Source organism: Anabrus simplex, chromosome 3, assembly GCF_040414725.1.
Source record: "Anabrus simplex isolate iqAnaSimp1 chromosome 3, ASM4041472v1, whole genome shotgun sequence".
Classification (NCBI taxonomy): Eukaryota; Metazoa; Arthropoda; class Insecta; order Orthoptera; family Tettigoniidae; genus Anabrus; species Anabrus simplex.
This window is the reverse complement of record NC_090267.1, coordinates 291,752,963-291,773,525: the sequence shown is the minus strand read 5'-3', so window position 1 is coordinate 291,773,525 and position 20,563 is coordinate 291,752,963. Positions and strand designations below refer to the sequence as shown.

The following is a 20,563-nucleotide window of genomic DNA, read 5'->3' as shown; positions in this document are numbered from 1 at the left end:
AAATAGCAGTGGTATTCTTCTTCATCTTCTTGTTCTTCTTATCCTCCCATAACTTCCTCATCCTTTCACTGTTTGCCTGCCGTCTTTCTTGTGTCCATGAGTTTTTGAGTTTCAAGTTTTTCTCAGATGGATTCTTGGGTGCAAATTTATGGCTGTTGATCTTTTGTCTGTATGTATTCCTTGTGGTTGCCATTGGATCAACGTCGACTTCTGCGGGGTCCTTTTGTGCATCCACTAGCCAGCGAACTTTGGTTTGTCGGTTTCCATTGATAATAAGAAATATTTTCTTAGTCAGTCTTGAGTCATCCATTCGTGCTAAATGTCCATAAAATTTCATACGCCGCTTGCGTGCGACTGAAGTGAATCGCTCAGTTAATGCGTAGAGTTCTTCCGAGCTTTTTCGTATCCATTTACCCTCTTGAAACTTGGGCCCGTATATCTTCCTCAGTACCTGTCGTTCAATTTTCTCAATGTCCTTGATGTTAATGGTAAGTGCTGATGTCTCAGTTGCGTAGAGTATTATTATTATTATTATTATTATTATTATTATTATTATTATTATTATTATTATTATTATTATTATTATTATTATTATTATTATTTTCTTTATCTGTTTACCCTCCAGGGTCGGTTTTCCCTCGGACAAAGCGAGGGTCCCACCTCTACCGCCTCATGGGTGGTGTCCTGGAGCTTCAGACTCTGGGTCGGTTATACAACTGGGGAGGATGACCAGTACCTCGCCCAGGCGGCCTCACCTGCTATGCTGGACATCGGCCTTGGTGGGGGGTGGGAAGATTGGAAGGGATAGACATGGAAGAGGGAAGGAATCGGCCGTGGCCTTAAGTTAGGTACCATCCCGGAATTTGCCTGGAGAAGTGGGAAACCACGGAAAACGACTTCCAGAATGGCTGAGGTGGGAATCGAACCCACCTCTACTCAGTTGACCTCCCGAGGCTGAGTAGACCCCGTTCCAGCCCTCGTACCACTTTTCAAATTTTGTGGCGGAACTGGGAATCGAACCCGGGCCTCCGGGGGTGGCAGCGAATCACACTAAACACTACACCACAGATGTGGGCATTATTATTATTATTATTATTATTATTATTATTATTATTATTATTTTCATCTCCATAGCGGGGTCAAACACAAGAGGTGCCGAACACAAGTCAGTGGAAGCAGTGCCAAATATGGCCTGTTAACCGGAAAGTTAACAGACTGTTTTCTTTACCTAATCCCAAGGATCTCGAAGACGCACTTGAGCTTCTAATTGCACGACATTCAGGCCTTCGTCGCCTTCTCAGTCGCCTTTTAGAGCGAGCGTGTGTGTGTGTGTGTGTGTGTGTGTGTGTGAGGGGCTGAGAGAGGGAGAGAGTGGGCAGAAGTTGCTTTGTGTTCCGCAAGATAGTGCACCATTCGATCGTAATGAAATTATACGAGTGCCTAAAAGATGGCACTAGCGTACACATTGGATTGATCGCGGCGAGAATCGGTGTGCAGGCAGGAAGCTACCCCCAGCAGATACTAAATCGATGAGTTTGATTTGATTTTGTGTGGCTAGGTGCCAAGATTTGTTTTGTTGATGAATTGTATTGTTTCCGTCAAGATATGAATCGTTGCAAGATGAAACTGGTTTCATTTTAGACAGTATAATCCATCAATTTAATTGGTTTATTTCTTACATGATCGAGGTAAGTGCATTAATTTATAGAGTAGATGTACATTTTGTAAAATAGCTGTATTCTGTCGTGGATTAGCAATATTTTTTAAGGTTAAAATGCGTGTAAAATAAATGTTTATATCATTAAATTTTTTTCATCTATATTCGTACATTCGTTTGGGATTATGAATGTATGTTCGAGAAAGTAGAATCTAAAACACATGCTATGTTTACATTAAGTTAGAATCCTTTAGAGCGAATTTATAACAACATTAGTACGCTTTTTCATTCATAACTTGTAAATATCTACTCGATAGTGAGAATTATCTAAGCGTCCTGACAGTTTCCTGTTGACTGCTTCCCGCTCGTAGCCCAAATTTGCACGCTTGAACACTCTGACAGCCATATCTTACGAGACAAATGATATTATTGTGATTTGGTAGCTTAATGCTAAATTAATGCTGTTTTGTTCGAAAATATTTATGGGACGAACGTGCCTTTGACATTTGTCAGTTTGTTGATGATAGTGGTGCTGCACAATTATTTTGCACGTACTTACGGTTCGCAGAGTTCAAAAGTAATACACCTAGATATTTTATTGAATAGTTTAACAGATATATCCATGATTTTAGGAATGTCTCCACATAATTTAATCGCTGTGCAGGTTTAACTTGACCATTAGTTGACCGACACTGATTATCTTCATTGCCGATCGTCTTTGCTTGCTTGATATCGATTAAGTCATTCGTTGTTTTTCGGATATTCTCGTAATGTTTCGTCCGAATTCAGCTGTTCAGACTAGCCTTGTTCCGGGAAGTACTTGGAATTTGATTCCGGCCCCCGGTGATTGTTAATGTTATCACTTCCTTTCTTCGGCATGTGACTAAGTCACTCTATGAAACTGATGTTCTCTTCTGACGAACCCATATCATACCGCATGAAAAGTATAATTCTTATCCTGCCCATATTGCTTTTAATTAACATTTAGCTTATCATTGAGCAAATCTCTTCCCACGTTACACATCTGATTAAAAATAGTTAATTTTATGTCCGCCTCTGTGGTGTAGAGGGTTAGTGTGATTAGCTGCCACCGCCGGAGGCCCGCGTTCGATTCCCGGCTCCGCCACGAAATTTGAAAAGTGGTACGAGAGTTGGAACGGGATCCTCTCAGTCTCGGGAGGTCAACTGAGTAGAGGGGGGTTCGATTTCCTCAGCCACCCTGGAAGTGGTTTTCCGTGGTTTCCCAATTCTCTCACTTCTCCTCCAGGCAAATGCCGAGATGGTACCTAACTTAAGGCCACGGCCGCTTCCCTCCGTCTTCCTTGTCTATCCCTTCCAAACTTACCCCCCCCCCCCACAAGGCCCTTGTTCCGCATAGCAGGTGAGGCTGCCTGGGCGAGGTATTGGTCACCATCCCCAGTTGTATCCCCGACCCAGGGTCTGAAGCTCCAGGACACTGCCCTTGAGGCGGTAGAGGTAAGGTCCCTCGCTGAGTCCGAGGGGAAAAGCCGACCCTGGAGGGTAAACAGATGAAGAAGAAGAAATTAATTTTATACAGGACTGTTCATTGAGTTTTGCTCGATATTCTGTGTCCGTTATTGTTATGTATTTGCTTGAATTTGGTCTGGCCTCTCGAGAGTAGATATGAGGTTCTGTGCAGTAGCTTAGAACCCTCCAAGAATCTTTCATTCTACCTTCTACCTTTACAGTTGACTTGACTCCGTAGTTCCGTAAAATACTTTTCACAAAATTGTTTCTATATTTTGAATTAAGGCCCCCACGCAATTTACTTGTGGTATTTACTAATCTGCCTGAAGAAATTACATGTGCCCGCAAGGATACAGAATACTACTGCAAGGTTATACATTAACAACCTACAGCGTTATGAATGAAGGTGAAATATACAAATCAAAGCGAGAGCTTTATGAATTGCGGCACTAGAATGCGTTAGGATGAGGATAATTTAGATGATGTACCAAGATCCTGATTGGTCTCTTTAATGTCATGAGAGCAACGGTGTGGTGGACGTCTTTATTGATACGAAGTCTGTTAGAGTTGTCAAAATACTGTATTCTTCTTCATGGGCGCCCATATGACAGTTTTTAGAGGGGGCCTAGACCTGGGGGTGTGCAGTATTTTTAATATTTTGGAAAATGAATGGTGACTTGTATTCCGCAGTAGAATAACACCCACGTTATCCTCTGCCTGTTGGTGGGGTGCGGTACTACCACTTCCCCGTAATACCGACTTTTAACTCATTTTCTTAAAAGAAAAACACCTGACTACGTTAGATTTTTTCTTTCCCTGTGAGCTAGAGGGGGGCCGTGGCCCCCCCTTGCCCCCGGGTATGGGCGCCCTTCTTCTTCTTCTTCTTCTTCTTCTTCTTCTTCTTCTTCTTCTTCTTCTTCTTTGCGTTCAGGTCTGAAGTGGTGCTGCCATAGTATTTCATATTCGCAGTATCTATAATATTCTCGCAGTGTATATGGTCTTCGGTTCAATTTAATAATGATAATATTTAATGCAGCCAATGGCCATTTGAGGGCGTGATTTTGTAGTCTTCCCGCTTGTATTATCTGAACGTGGCTACACCACCGAATTTCCTTACTAATCACCTAGATTTGTAATTTTATAACTGTTTTTAAATGCTTCATATTTTCTTATTTTATTCTTCATGCACATGTGTAACTTTGTAACCATTACAACTTCTTTTATTTTTCTCATGTCTAAAGCTATTTGTGCTTTTTGCTAAATATTCCTTAGGCATTTTAACTCCTCTGCGTTAATTTTGTTCTGTTTTTCTCTGTCATCACCCACATTACCTACACTGTTGTTAAAACATTATTATAATATTATTAGAAGGAATATATCTGAATGCATATTAGATGTACGTACGTACGTGTGTATATATGTATTTATGTATGTATGTTTGTTGCATCCTCAGCGTGAAGGTTAGTTGGATCCCTAACAGGTCCAACATCAGCTGTAATAGATAGCCCAGGCTAGAAGGGGGGTACTAAGGAAATGAGAAGTAAGGTGTTTTTTGCTGCTTTTCACGCTGTCAGAAAGTACTGTAAGATATCAATGCCCCCGAAATGCTCGTACCAATCAATCCTCCACATTAGTGAAAACTTTCACTCCATTCATCACAGGGACTGGCTACATAGACTATAGAAATCGGTCAGTTTCATATTGTCAAAGCCAAGGATGAGACCGAGACAGGTCATTGAATATAATAAATAAACATATTTCTTCCAACCTGTACCTGAAAACACTATGTTTCGCTATGTCTTGCTACATAAAATACCGGTACCTACAGTGATTTACTAGTATTCATTTCTTCAGTTTCTTCCCTTTCAGTTACATGTTGATTTCGATATCTGTGACTTATAGTATTCATTATTATAACTAGGCCCATTAATTTATTTAAGAAAAAGTATCCTTTTCTTGCTTCTTTTCACTTCTACTAAAGCTTTTCAACGTCCGTATGCCATTACAAGAGATCGTAATGTCGTCTGCCATTCTCAAGTGTTTACAAGTGGGTTTCCAGATGGGCTAAACAATAATAATTTGATTTGTTTTATGACCTACTCGGAACTCCCTCGTTTTTCCCCACAATTGGGGAACACTCGTTCCAAGTCATAGCGGATCAATGCGAGGGACCAAAGCGACTGTTTCATTTCCATAGTTTGAAAAGCCTGTCCCTGTTTCCTCATCAAATATATATTTTAACCAGTATCCTATTTTTTTTGCTAAGGGCTTTACGTCGCACCGACACAGATAGGTCTTATGGCGACGATGGGATAGGAAAGGCCTAGGAGTTGGAAGGAAGCGGCCATGGCCTTAATTAAGGTACAGCCCCAGCATTTGCCTGGTGTGAAAATGGGAAACCACGGAAAACCATTTTCAGGGCTGCCGATAGTGGGATTCGAACCTACTATCTCCCGGATGCAAGCTCACAGCCGCGCGCCTCTACACGCACGGCCAACTCGCCCGGTACCAGTATCCTTACTTTAATTTCTATTCTGTGTACTTAGGATGTGAGAGGGTCCGACTGCCTCTTGTGTTTGTAGAGTCCTGGTAATATTAACATTAATGGAGAGATGCTTCTTTCGGCAGCTTTCGTTTAGTATAATTCAGATGTTCGTAGCTCAGCAACTAGGGAAGATTTTAAAAGATGGGTTAGGCTGTGCCGACAGAGAGAGTTCAAAATGATTTCAGTATCAAGTGAAAGAAATGAAATAGTTCTAATTTATAATATTATTCCTGAAAGTAAGTCACAGAGTGAACGTCACAGCTACACTGGATCGTCTTTGAGCGACAGTGGTATCACGGGCAAGAAGACTTTTCCAACAATAGGTATCACAGAATGGTGTACCTATCTGCTTCCATAGCTACATCCACGGCCTGCTGATACAACACTAAAACATGCTACCGTCGCGTCGTGGGGTAATAGACGATTGTGCATGAACGGCAGTCGCGGCAATATGCACACTGGCAACTCTTCCGACGAGGCATGGTCGCGGACGGTGGAAACGACGAGCAACTAAAGAGGTGTTATTGAAAATATGTTTACATTCACTAGCGAATCACTGCCGGTAGTGGCTGCACAGGTAGTGTACGATGCCGGATGGCATCTTCGCGCTTATCTTTCTTCCTCTCCCTGTAGAATTTGTTCTGTTCGGCACCGGTAAGTCACACCTTTTCGAAATTGCCACGACCTGCTCTTCTAATTGTCGTTTCCCGTAATTCTGCTTGAATAAATTCTTCATATACCTCGATACCATCAAACATTTTATTTTTAAGTTCAGAAATGTTACTTTAATTTCGGTTCTGTGTACTTAATGTGTGAGAAGGTCCGAATGCCTCTATTTTTTGTGGTGGCTGGTAACATTAACGTTATTGGGGGAGATACTTCTTTCGGTAGCTTAAATTTAGTACATTTTTTCACATTTTTGCAACTTCGTACCAGTGTTATAGCTCTCTAAACGTGTTTTATATAGTTCACTATATTCTGCGTAAAGTTACTTTTATTTCACGTAAATTGGTTTAACGCGTGTGTTGGCTAGGCGCTCTCAAAGTAGTCTGGCCGTCCGGAACCGAAACCCCCGAGAAGTGCGTCGATTCCTCGTCGTATCCTTCTTATTGATGTATATATAAACTCTTGCCTTACGTATGTGTGTACGCAACGTGACTGTATTCTGGGCAGTTTATATCTCATAACGTTTTAAAATCTTTCCTATTTTCGTCTCGCTCAACTTTTCAAACTGACATTCGATTGGTTTAACACATATTCATTACCGTTCATGAAATCGTGTTCATGTTTTTTCTTTCTAATTCTAGTCATTACCTGTAATTTTTCTTATCAAATATAGATATTCATTTTTTGTAGCTAAATGGGGTTTTCACTCAAAAATACCGTAATTCATTGAAATTATTTGATTGTTTGTTGAAATGATTTACGTACTAGAATACCCGTGCAGCTCCCCAGTATTCCTTATAAATAGATCAGATGACATGTCTTAATAATGAAATTGCTCCATGCATTGCACGAGTACTTTTTGAATGTCAACTTTTAAGATTTGTATTACCTCTTAGTTACGTGTCAAATGATTTTTTTTTTTTTTAGTAGATTTATTTACTGTGATGGTGACTGATATTTACGACGTAATTTGCAGTTTTAGAGTTATTCTTGTGTGTTTAATTAAGTTTTAGATTATGCTGTTTCTCGTACATTGCTCAGAATTTAAAAAGATTGGTATTTATATATCGGTCATGTCCACAGTAACAAGGAAATGCACTTTTTAATTTTCCCTCATGTCTGTCTGTCTGTCTGTCTGTCTGTATGTATGTATGTATGTACGCACGCGCATCACGAGAAAATGGCCGAAGATAATTTAATGACAATCGGTAGGTAAAAGCGGGAAATCAGGCACTACAATATAGGCTATAAATAATTTTATTCGCACTGAGTAAAATGGTAGTTTAGGGGAAGGCCCGAAATTTAATTCTCAAATATTTATGTTAGCGGTCTTATCGATAAATAATACGTAACTAAAGTTATATAGAATTAAATTTCCGATCATTTATGGTATGTCTTATACATTTTTACCGTACCGGCTATGACAGAGATATTCATGAATTTCGATTTTTGTTGCTAAGTCCATTATCAATGCTGAGCCGCGAGAAAATGGGTGAACATAATTTAATGAAATTCGGTATATAAAGTCTGGAAATAAAGCTGTACGATCTAGTCTATAAATAACTTTATTCACGCTGTATGAAATCGTAGTTTAGAGGAAGACGCCTAAAATTTAATTTTTATATGCCTGTGTTATTGTGCAATGTAATACAATATTATTCGCAACGTGTACACGCCTTCATCTAGAATTCTCTATGCAATGTAGAATTCCGTAGCGAAGCACGGGTACACCAGCTAGCACATAACAAAAATTTACGCGTCCCGCTGTAGATATGATGTACACGATGTCAAAATAATGTCATTGAGACTGTCACCAATCAGTCTAGTGAACCCGAAAACTGTGGATTCAACACTAATCTCGATAATTTTGGATATTTTCTTTTTCACCCCCCCCCCCCCCCCCCACCACCATATTGATGGAGGCTGAACTTGGACTTAAACGGCATCTAGAATGTCACAGTTCATTTCAGCGACCCCCAAAAGTATGGATTAGACACATATTGGTAGTTTTCGATGATTTTTACATGCCACATCCTCTCGACTGCCGAACGTTGGGATGCTGCAGTATTTCTTTCCAGTTAGTAGGCCTAAGTCATGTGTGTACGAAGTTTGGTTGAGAGCTGTGCTGGAGCATACGCACATACATTCAGAATCTCGGTAATTATGTACATTTTCACCCCATTCCACTCAGTAGGCCGATTAAGACTTAACGACATTCGGAGTGTCACTATTTATCTCTCTTGAGTGTCACTATTTATCTCAGCGACCTGGAAAAGTATGGATTCATCGCTAATATAGGTCGTCTTCGATTATTTATCATTCTTTCCCCACTGCAGCCTACGGGTTCTAGGTGTGTCTTCCTCCCACAGTATTCTTTCCATACAGTATTAAATCATATAAGTTTGGTTGAAATTGCGGGTTTGCCTGTAGTCACCGTCATTTTTAATCGTTTAGCTTCGCCAATATCTTGACGTAGAATATTGCTTCTTAACTGTATGCAACCTGCTAAGTACAGAATGTATTGCGGGCTAGGGCACGCCTTCGCATGCTTTTATTGGAGTGATCATTTAGTGATTTGATTTTAGGATTACTCAAAATTGACTGAACTTAAGAGACCTAGCCGTGCTTGATGATTCACTAGCAGATAATTCCGCAGAGAAAAAACAGAAATGAAGGAAATCAGTCCAGTAGAACGGACCGACGGAATGGACAAAGCTCGTTTTAGTTAACTTTTTTATGTATCAACAACATACTCTCTAACATATTCCTCAAAAAGTATTATATCTTAGATAATTGTTACCTTATAATTGTTCTTTAATCATCTTCTTCCTGGCCGTTTTGCCAATTTATTGGGGTCGGCACGGGGTGCAGATAGGGGTTGCCTGGCCGAGGCGGTAAAGGCGTGCATCGCTCGGAAGGACGTGGGTTCTAATCCCTATCAGGAAGTCGTAAAATTTAAGAAACGAGATTTCCACTTGCGGAGGTGCATATTGCCCTGAGGTTCACTCAGTCTACACAAAAAATGAGTACCAGGTTAATTCCTGGGGGCATAGGCGGTCGGACGTAGAGCTAACCACTCTATCCCATCAAGAGCCGAGGTTGCGGATAGTGGAAGCCTTTACCTTCCACCCCTCTAAGGGCCTTCATGGCCTGCACGGAGATGACTTTGCTTTGCTTTTGCAGGGTGTAGATTTGGTCGAGTTTTACTGCCGGATATCCTTCTTGACGCCAACCCTACGTAGAAGGATATATTATTCACTATTGTGTGTTATTGTGGTGTGTTGTGTGTAGATGAATTTAAGTGTATTAAGACGAGCACGGCTATCCAGGCCCCAGGCCAGAGGAATTAACCATACGCATTCAAAATCCTCGGGTCGAGCAGGAATCAAACCTGGGGCCCTCTAAACCATTTACCAAAGGAGCTGGACATATCTCTAATACTTGCACTACTAATTATTCAAAATTAAATTACTCGTGTTTAAGAAAAGAGCGTAAATTACGTTGTTTATATAAATAAGATACACTGCCAGGCTCCTTGGCTAAATAGACAGCGTAGTAGCCTTCGGTTCAGGGGACTCCGTCTTCGAATCCCGCTTGGAGATTTTAACTGTTAATGGGTAATTCCAGTATGTCGGGAGCAACATGTTTCTATTCTTATTCATACACATCTTCATTTGCATACAACGCATTACACTACAAACCACCACTTAAACACGCAATAGTGAATACTTCCCTCTGGAAAGACATTTGGCCGTGGAAATGGGCTGAAGTCACACAAAGTGCCGACCCCAGGGCAGGAAGAAGAAGATATAAATGAGATACATTACCTTCTGCGGACACCGTCGGTTCCGAGGAAAAATGTCCGTTACGTGAGGTGTCCGCTAAAACAAGTTTGTAAAAATCGGACATTTTAACGGCAAAGAACATCCACCTTAAATATAAGCATACATAACTTTATTTTTATTATTCTAAGTCATTTCTGTGTTAGTACTTTATAGAGAGTTATTGTAAGTGATTTTACATCATTTACAAACATTACAGCTTCGTGAAGTAATCCATTGTTACTCATGTTTAACAGACAATTTGAAAAGCTACGGTATTTCTGTCTCACTAATTAGCGCCTGTACTGTATTTCCCTTCTCAAGTTGACTACCTGAGCTCGACCTTATCAGCGACAATCCGAGTTATGAATAGAATGATGCAAGAAGGGAAGAAAATCCCCAGGTAACTTGTGAGTCAACAGTCTCTGGCAGCATTTCTGGGCAATTAGAATTTTCGGAATAGGTCTGTACACCACTAGGTAGAACTGCATTCCGATATACCTCCTCTCCCCCTGCTCGCGGAATAGTACAAACATTCAAAACGTATTTCCTTATGTACGAAGAATGGTTTTAAAAGAAAGGATGACATGTGGTCCGGCGGCATAAATTGTCCGGCAACGTGTGAAGTGTCCGCTTAAGTCAAGTGGACGGGACAAATTACGCTGTCCGGAGTTCGAGGTGTCCGCTAAAATGAGACCAGTTTTAACACTTGTCTTATGTAAAATAAAATCGGTTCCGAGGAAAATTGTCCGTATAGGAAGGTGTCGGCTGAATAAGGGTGTCCGTTAGGGCAGGTTCGACTGTATTTAATACAAGCAGCGTAGCAAAACACGGCAACAGCCGCATTCAGAATAGTTAATATCAGGATTCTAACCTTAGATCTCCCCGAGGTGCGTCTCTCCAATCTTTGCCTGCCAAACTTACGACGGTAGGTTAATGCACTTTAAAATATTGAAATATTCCAGGATCATAAGGACAAAAGTTTATCTGAATTGTCAGATACAGTTTTAAAGATCAGTGTAACGTATAAGGCAGTAAATGAAATGAAATGGCGTATGGCTTTTAGTGCCGGGAGTGTCCGAAGACATGTTCGGCTCGCCAGGTGCAGGTCTTTCGAGTTGACTCCCGTAGGCGACCTGCGCGTCGTGATGTGGATGAAATGATGATGAAGACAACACATACACCCAGCCCCGTGCCATTGGAATTAACCAATTAAGGTTAAAATCCCCGGCCCGGCCGGAAATCGAACCAGGGGACCCTCTGAACCGAAGGCCAGTACGCTGACCGTTCAGTCAACGAGTCGGACGTATAAGGCAGTGGCGTATGTAGATATTCGTCAGGGAGGGAAGTCATTTTTAAGAATGCAATTTACGGATATTTTAATTCTTTATTTTGAATCTATTTTAGCCAGCTATGGACCATGCGATTAACTCTTTACGATTCAGTTCTCTCTAATGCCAGTATTCCATCATTCTCTTCATTGCAGCCTCTTTCTTTTCATCCGTCCAATGCTGTTCTTCTTGATCGCTGTTTTTGGCTTCTGGAACCATTCGTATGTGTGTATCTTGTTTCTGAATGTAGTTCCGTCGTGGTTGTCTTGTTCCATAGTGTTAATTTTTTACAGGTCCGCTTCTTAGTCTTAATAAACAATTTCTCATATGAGTTGCGTTTGGAGTTGGACTTGTGAAAATGGTTGAAATTATTTTTAGTGTCCTGCTCATTCTCAGAGTATGCCCGGAGAATGTAATCCTTGACATCTGATATCCTGCCGCAAGTTTTGTATAATTTTTTGTTGCTGTGTAATCGGTGTCAGCGCATTCTGGGTCCGAGGATTTTTCTTAGGATCCATCTTTTTTCTTTTTCGATTTCGATATCTTTCCTGGTTGATTATTATTATTATTATTATTATTATTATTATTATTATTATTATTATTATTATTATTATTATTATTATGTCCGGTTGTAGGTTTACTTTGAATGCGACACACTTGCAAAGATATTCCTTTTTTTCCTATAATATAGTGGTTGAGTGGCTCAGACGGTAGAAGTAGAGCCCAAGTTGGCAGGTTCGATCCTGGTTTACTCCGGAGATACTTGAAGTTGCTGAAATACGGAACGTCAGTCTCATGTTGGTAGATTTATCAGCGTGTAAATGAACTCCTGCGGGACAAGTTTTTGCCACCTCGTTGTCTTCGAAAACCGTCAAAGTAGTCAGTGGGAGGTAAAATTATTATTATTATTATTATTATTATTATTATTATTATTATTATTATTATTATTATTGTACCGGGCGGTACACCTCCACGACGGAAATTCAAATATTGCGTCAGTCGAAACTCCTCTACAGGAGAACGCCTGAACTTTAACAAACTGTCCTAATTCAAAGGTTTCTTGGAAGATGTCACTACCGTAAATTTTGAAGTGTCTGAACGGTGTCTATTTCGACTTGTGTTTGTTCCCTCCGGATCAAGAAATTTGGACGTTCCCTAACAGATGTCTCTACAAAAACTATAATAACGCACTCTGGTGTAAAGGAATGAACTGTCCTGAAGAAATTTAACATTCATAAGTTTTGTTTTTGCTAAATTTTGTTCTGTGGTTTGAGAGTTGGCAATGTTAATCCTTTCTTTCCGCCAGATTTGAAATTAGCCAATCCCGAATTTCTTAAATTAATTTTCGGCCAATCGGGGCTTTCTTCCCCAACCTGCTCTGTAACTGTGTTCTGTAACCAATAAACTGCTGTGGGTGTGTCCTATCATTCATGAAAGGTCTCGAATTTTCCGCGAGGGTATATAAACTGCTGATTTTCTGGTCTCCTCGCCACTTCAGTAACATCTCTCCTAGTGTGATTATGTAGCAGGGGGCGGGAAGCGCCTCTTTCTTCGGGCAGCAGTTCATCCATAAGGTAATGGCCATTTAATAACTTCATTTCTCGCTAGCTCAGCAGTTTAACCCTCGGGGCAGGTTCGAGACTTTTCTCATGTAACCTATCTTTAAAATGTAATAAACACTTGGTAAAACTTCGTCTCTTTAACTAAAATTGGGACAGAGAGTGCTAAACCCTCTCGAGCTCTCACTCCTATTGTTTTGAGGTGACTTTGTTTTCACAACCGTTCCTTCCTTTCTTAATGTAATAAAGTCTTCTTATACAAGTCACCTCTTTAGTATGGGATTAGCCCTTGTGTATGCGGCCTAGTGCCAAGTAGGTTTTAAAAGTGTATTAGGAGTGCAAGTTACGCTTCCAGTCAAGTTGGTATTTTGGGCCATGTAATTAACCTGCTTCTTTACTGAATAGGCCCAGTAGGTTGGGTATTTATTACCCCTGTTCTTGGTATGCCTTGAGGGCAGTTTGAAGTATAGTTTGTTGTGGCCTTTGATGGGCTTGAACCTAGAGAGCGGGTTTGCTCTTTCTTAAATTTGGTTTCTGTGTGCCTCGAGGAGGCTTAATATGGTAATCAGGAGCCAGTGCTCCTTGGCATGATTTGGGTTTTCTGCCCCTTTGTTTGAACTTGGTATACAGTATAGGTAAAGTTGGGCTTATAGCTCAAGGTTCGTGAGTGTCGGGTTCGAAGCCCAAATTTGGTAACGAACTAAAATTGTACTTTCTTAATTTGTTGATCTGCTACTTGGTACCTGTTGCATTCTGTTATTTATTTACCTTGAAAAGAAAATATAACCTTTGTTAAAGTTTTAAATTAACTTTAATTTCGTAAGTTGAGACCTATTCCACCCAGCACCTTCTTTCACCTCTGCTGTTCCACAGATACCTCGGAACAATTATTATTATGGGGATACCGTGGTTTACACAGGTGAAAGAAGGTCGGGCATGAATGGGTGGATATAGGAAAGTAAGAAGATTAATTTAAAACTTTAAAATTGGAGTAATATTTCTTTCTCTTTTTATGTTTTCCTTTTCAAATTTTTAACTCTACACTTTGCTAAGCAAATAACAATTCAGGTACAGAACTAGGTCGTTAGCTTGGGTAAGAAAATCAGAATAATCAATTAATAACCAATTAACACCTGAGTTTGAAGCTCCCTAATTACAAATTTAACATAAGCACTATTGCTCCTTTCAACCAACAGTCAAGGAGACGGATCTCCCAATACATTTCTCTTACACCAATAGGAAGAGCATCTTTGCTCTACAAATTTACACTTTCCAGGCCTAGCAAAGGCACAACCTATATTTAACAAAATTAACCAGTACTCACTTAAATGCTCAACAGGCTGATATCCTTAACATGAAATGAATGAAATAGAGTTTAACAGGGGTAACAAGTACCCATTCTACAGGGCCTTTGGTAAAAACAAAAAGTTAAAGTTACTGGCCAAAAACCAAACTGGTAAGGTGGCGAACACTTGCACTCCTTGAAATTTACATGAAATACATAAAACCCTATTTCTGCTTATAGCCCGACGTTACAGAGGCTAAGTCACGGTGGTGACTACATTGAGAGAAATATTTAATTTACCAAAATTACTAGCTAGATTTTACAGGTTATAAAATCTTAGTCACCTCGACACCAAGTTGAAGGGAAAACAAGAGGGTATCACTCTTTATTCCCTGTTTAGAGTAAGTTCTTTAGAGTTGAATGAGAATTTACATTAAGAAATAAAAGTTACATTGCGAAATAAATTTGAAACCTTCCTCTCGAGCTAGCTTTCAAATACTAATACGTTGTTAAGGAGAATCTGCCATTACCTTAAGCTGCTGGACCTCCCGAAGATGGACGAGGGGCCCCTTTCCCCCTGCCTCCGCTACGAACACACTGTAGACTGGAGCGATCACAAAGACAACATGGCCCGAAATGTGCCAGCTTTTATAGCAGAGAGGAAGGTTCCAGACTTATCTGGGTCGAAACCCTGACATACCCACAATTTTTGGACAATAAAATAAATATCAAAAGCCGTGATTGGTTACTTAAAAACATGCACAAATTTTCTAATTGGCTAACGAATTAAGTTGGTGCGAAGAGATAGAAGCGTTGATAACTTTTGAACATCAAAAACAAACTATAAACAATTAAGTTTAGGAATCCTTGACATACAAAATTACTTTGAAAGTTAATAGTTCATCTTCACCGTAGAGGGCGTAACATAAGTCAATAGTAGAGACATATGTCGAGAAATGTTCAAACTATTTCCAAAATAAGTTTCAGATGTCCTAGATGGCCTTCTCCATGGCGCTAGTTTTAAATCCTCCGGTACAATTATCATTATTATTATTATTATTATTATTATTATTATTATTATCAAAGTAGTTAGTGTGAGGTAAAACCATTATTATTACAGTACTCAATTAAAAATATAAGTTCAACAGTCCAGGGGGGGGGGAGGTGGTCGAACTTAGTAAACCCCTCCATCCCCTCCCTTGTTGCGTACGCCACCGGATGAGGAAATTTGCTGCTGAATAATTAGAAGTCACTGCAGTGTATAGAGACATTGAGCAATACACACGTTCAGTTGTTATATGACAATATGCCAATAATTCAATACAGAATATTGCGCATATTATTTCAGAATATCTTGAAAGCATTTAGAAGTAAATTTCTTCTTTTTCTGCCGCTTTTGCCACACCCTGGTGGGGTCACGCTTGCTATTATAACGGCCGAATGCCTTGTGTGAAGGGATGTTTCTGTAGTAGTTGGCTGTGTGGTACGTTGGGCGTGAATGAATATTTAGCTTGTATTCGAGAGATAGTGGGTTCGAACACGTTTCCATACTAGGCCAAATGGCGCGGCTGTTTCTTAATTGGTGACAGAGGCGCTATTAAGAAGAATACAGTCATCCAGTCTCCGAGTCAGAGGAATTAAGTCACGAATAAATTCCCCGAACCGACCGGAAATCGAACTTGGGACGCTCTGAACCGAAGACCTCAATACTAACGATTCAGCCAAGGAACTGGACATTTACAAGTACATAATATCTTAATTTCTACACCTGTATACAGCCGAGCAGTGTACGCCGAAGTGCGATCTCCGATAGAATATTGGAAAGCTGAAGTTAATTTGAACTCGTCTTTGTGATAATCCCGAGAGAGGACTCCTTTTTGCAGTTTACTGTGTTCAGTCTAGAAATACACTCATTTGAAATAAAAAAAAGAAGGGAATTGCGCACCACGAAGGAACCATTGCAGGGTCACGTAACTGGGTAGAGACACATGATATGTCAGTATAAAGAAAAGAAAATAGTGACCACACCAAGTATTTATTGCAGGGTAACAAACATTTGCAATGTTTTGGAGCACCCGTGGCACGGAGACAGGCGGTCATATAGTCAGACATGGGGCATTCAGTCGTCGGATATTCTCCTGAGAAAGGTCCTGCCACAGCTGGCGCATCTGACCCTCCAGTTCTGCCGAAGTTGCTTTCCAATCTGGTGCTGGACCTTCTTGATGAGTGAGAGGTCTAGAGACCTTGCAGGTCAAGGAAGCCTATTGAGATCACAAAAGCAGGCTAGAGATACCTTGCTGTGTTAGGCTGGGCATTGCCCTGCTGGAAAATATAGTTATTGAGCAGCACCAGGAAGGAAAGCACACACGGTCGTAATATCGCCGCACCGTCAAGGTTTCTTCAGTCATCACCAGTGGAGAACGGAAATCGTAGGAAATGGAGTTGTGTGCAACGTTTTTTTTCGCCTCTAAGCAGTGGCGGTTCAGTGGTTCAGTGAACCCCCTAGAAATATATAAGTCTATGTGAAATTGTTTATTACAGCCTATTCCTTTAATAAGCTCTATATATCCACGCGCGTAGCGGTATTTTTGACATCTACACTCTGTTGCTCTTCGGAACCAGCGAAAAGGTTCAATTTCAGAACTGTTGGAGCGGGGTCATGAGACGTAAGGAGGGTGCACAAGGTGTGAGGAGCAGGGAAAACATAGCCCAGGAATCGGGGACTGGACCAGCGATAGACACGAGTTACATCGAGCAGTTCCGAAATTAGCCGAAGCACTGTCAGAGCGCGCGGGTAAAGTTTGCCGTATGTGGTAGGTTTTGGAGGGGTTTTAATTTGACGATTTTGCAATTCTGATGTAATTAACCGCAATGAGTCAGAATATTTTGGTAACTACGTTTTGTATAGCATCAATAGGCGTACGTAGCCTAAGTTTATGTAATTAATGAAACGTTTCATTCGTAAGTGGTGATGGTGATTATTTTAAGAGGAAGTACAACTAGGCAACCATCCTCTATATAACACTAATAATAGAGAAAAATGGAAGGGATCCTACACTTCGAAAATTAAGGTGTCGGCCAAAGAAAGACAAAGGCCACGAAGGGTGTGAAAATGAAATACTCCCTGGGCCTCGAGTACCGTCGGGGTCGGAAAAGAACAAGACTTGATCAAGGGAGGTCGGATAGGATAGATGAAAGTGAGAGGCCTGGTGCAAGTAAGTGGAAGCAATGCCAGGACTCAGCTAAGGGCCCCATGGTCGCCAACGCATGCTGCCAAGTTGAGAGCCCCTGGAGTTTTTCATTAGTAATACGTGGTTTATGAAAAGTAAGCAGCAAAATACAATACATAAACAACAGTAGTCTGCCTAACACGTTCTTGAAGAATTTATTTGTACGCAAGCAACGTCTCCAAAATCAGAGGAAATTGGATCAGCTTTAAGTAATTGCACCTCATATTCTCTGTCTTTCATCTTCATTGTTTCGGTAACTTCTTCGAACTGTAGCCGTGTCCCTTCAAAGGAAAGTCGCGTTTCTAATCAAGCAATGTCACTGTTTTACATCTATGTAAACATCAAGTAACAATAAATCTCAACACGTTATTTTCGACAACAGTGAACCTCCAGACGCTTTTTCCACACACCGCCACTGCCTCTAAGCCATTTTCGTAAAAAAAAATAAAAAATAAAAAAAATTAAAAAATGGATTATGCATCTTTATTCTGGGCAGGTATTCAAGCTTACAGCTGCGCGCCCATAACCGCACGGCCAACTCGCTCGGTGAGCAGGTATTCAGTTCATGACATTTAATACATGCACTTGAGAGATGTAAACGTAACATAGGCTATCCGTAACACCTATTGTTCACTAAAAGACGAATGGACAAAGGTATATTCAAGAACAAAACCTGCTTTTGTCGAGTTGCAGTATGCACACCAAATTCAGCACTGTTGGCATCCGGCGACACGTTTAGTGGCGATGTACAGTATACTAGTATCCTCGCCATATCGTGCATACGTCTAGTCCAATTTATTCTTCTCTTCTTATGAGGACGTTCAAAAACACATTGCTTTTATAGGTCTTAGAGATGTTCACTGCAGAGCACAGAATTCACCAGTAATAATGTAAAATAATTCATATTACAAGTTATTACATTTAGGAAAATAACTGTAACCAATAGAGATAAATGGTACGAAATTTTCATTCAAATCGCTTACGTGTTAAAAAACAAATTATATGAATATATTGAATTAGTGTGCCAGTTGGAGAAATCAGAGGACTATGTCGAAAATTCTGACTTCGCTGTGAAAATAAGTTTAACATAGGAGGGATTGAAAATTCGAACGAGGTAACTATAACCCTTCCTGTAATTTAAATATCATCCATGTTTATTTCAAATTTTGCAATAATATTTTAACACTAGAGCGCCCAACGTGGGTCAATTTGACCGAGCTGAAGTTTAAGAGTTAGTTTTTCACTTTTGGAGTTGATCTACGGGAACTTCCTTTCTTGACTGTTACTCACTTTGCGAATATTTCATTATTACAAAATCTTAGGTTTATAAATACTGACCTTTTCGAAGAAAAATAGCAGTTTACCTAGAACGCCCAACACGGGTCATTTGACCCACGTTTTTGTTAGTGATTTAAGTTTTACTGTTGGCATGTCTGATTGTGAAATACTTCGCTTCACCGCATTTACTCAGTCAACGATGGCATTAAATGCAAGAATGTTTCTATTTATTTGTTGATCGACAATGCTTCTCTTTATTTGTTGTTATTTGGTATGCTGTAGTTATTGTCTGTTCTTAAGAGTATGATATAAAGACGGATGAAATCATGGAAGTCCGGTTTTCCCTGTCATCTTTCATTCTAGCAACACTCTCCACTATCATTTCATCTGTCAGCCATTAATCATTGCCCTAGAGGAGTACGACAGGTTTCAGCAACCGGCACAACTCCTATCCTCGCCGCAAGATGGGGGCTTCAATCATTCCATCCCTGACCCGGTCACTGACTGGAAAACAGGTTGTAGGTTTTCTGATGGAGGAAATGTAAGTTCGGACGAATCAGATGATGATTTCGTACTTCCAGCAGACGAAGCAATCAGTCATTCTGAATGCGAAGAAATGGAAAGCACAACCGTTGAATATAAATGAGTATGTCGGACTATAACGAGCGAAACCGAAATATAAAGAAATCGAGAAAGACATGGGTAAATCTCTCTCCCTCTCTTCATAGTAATCTCTTTTTTTCCTCTTTATCTCCAATTCGATTTGTTCTGTGTGATTTCAGACAAAAGAGTAGTGTTAAATGTTGCAAAGTTTGGGTTGGGAAGACTTGGGAGAAAGGAGACGAGCTGCTCGACTAAGTGGTATGTTCCGAGCTGTCAGTGGAGAGATGGCGTGGAATGACATCAGTAGACGAATAAGTTTGAGCAGTGTCTTTAAAAGATCACAATATTTCTTTGCAAGCATTTAAGAAAAGGCTGGGAAAACAACAGATAGGGAATCTGCCAATCTGCCACCTGGACGACTGCCCTAAATGCAGATCAGTAGTGATTGATTGATGGATGTAAATTCAGTATTTGCTGACTTTTTGATAGGATTTCTAATACTTGTATTGTTGTACTTTTTCAAGAAGCTGTTCATTGTTGCCCATATGGCTAGATCTCCAATAAATATTACTGCTCATAAATAACAGTTACTTAATTTAAAAATGATATTATCAACAATAAAATCAATACACCAACATTTTATAGCTTGGGTCAAATTGACCCAGGTTGGGCGGTAAAGACAAACGGAAAAGCCGGGCATTGAAGTATTAAAAAGAAAGCCTTTTAAAACGGTATCATAGTTATTTTAGGCATCTCTTAATCAAAAATTCTCTGGGGAGAGGATTCCACTTTCTTGAGGGGTACGCCAACTCCTACCCCCCACCCCCGCAATCCCCGTAGTCGGCGTCCCTGCACCGGTCCATGCACCGCCCTCTTGGGCCAGCCACCACTCCCCTCATTCTTCACATCTGACAACTTCCGTCGTTGATAATCCTTCCTACAGTTGAGTTATTGTACGAAGAAGATGATCTTCAACATAGCCATTCTCGCCATTGCGTAACTTCTCATAGTGTCCACAACGTGATAACAACGCTTCCTTTCTGACAGTACGGCTGAAGTATCAATAAAATGCTTCCCATATTTACTCTGTTTTAATTTTG

The 20,563-nt window shown here is 40.3% G+C and overlaps 1 protein-coding gene across 1 annotated transcript in view; it reads left to right on the top strand.

Moving 5' to 3' along the window:
• The first annotated feature begins 1,463 nt into the window (after nucleotides 1-1,463).
• RSG7 (Regulator of G-protein signaling 7) overlaps nucleotides 1,464-20,563 on the top strand; it is a 157,566-nt gene continuing 138,466 nt past the window's right edge. The window contains exon 1 of the mRNA XM_067143099.2: nucleotides 1,464-1,688. The gene's annotated coding sequence lies outside the window, so the exon portion shown is untranslated. The remainder of the gene's footprint in view (nucleotides 1,689-20,563) is intronic.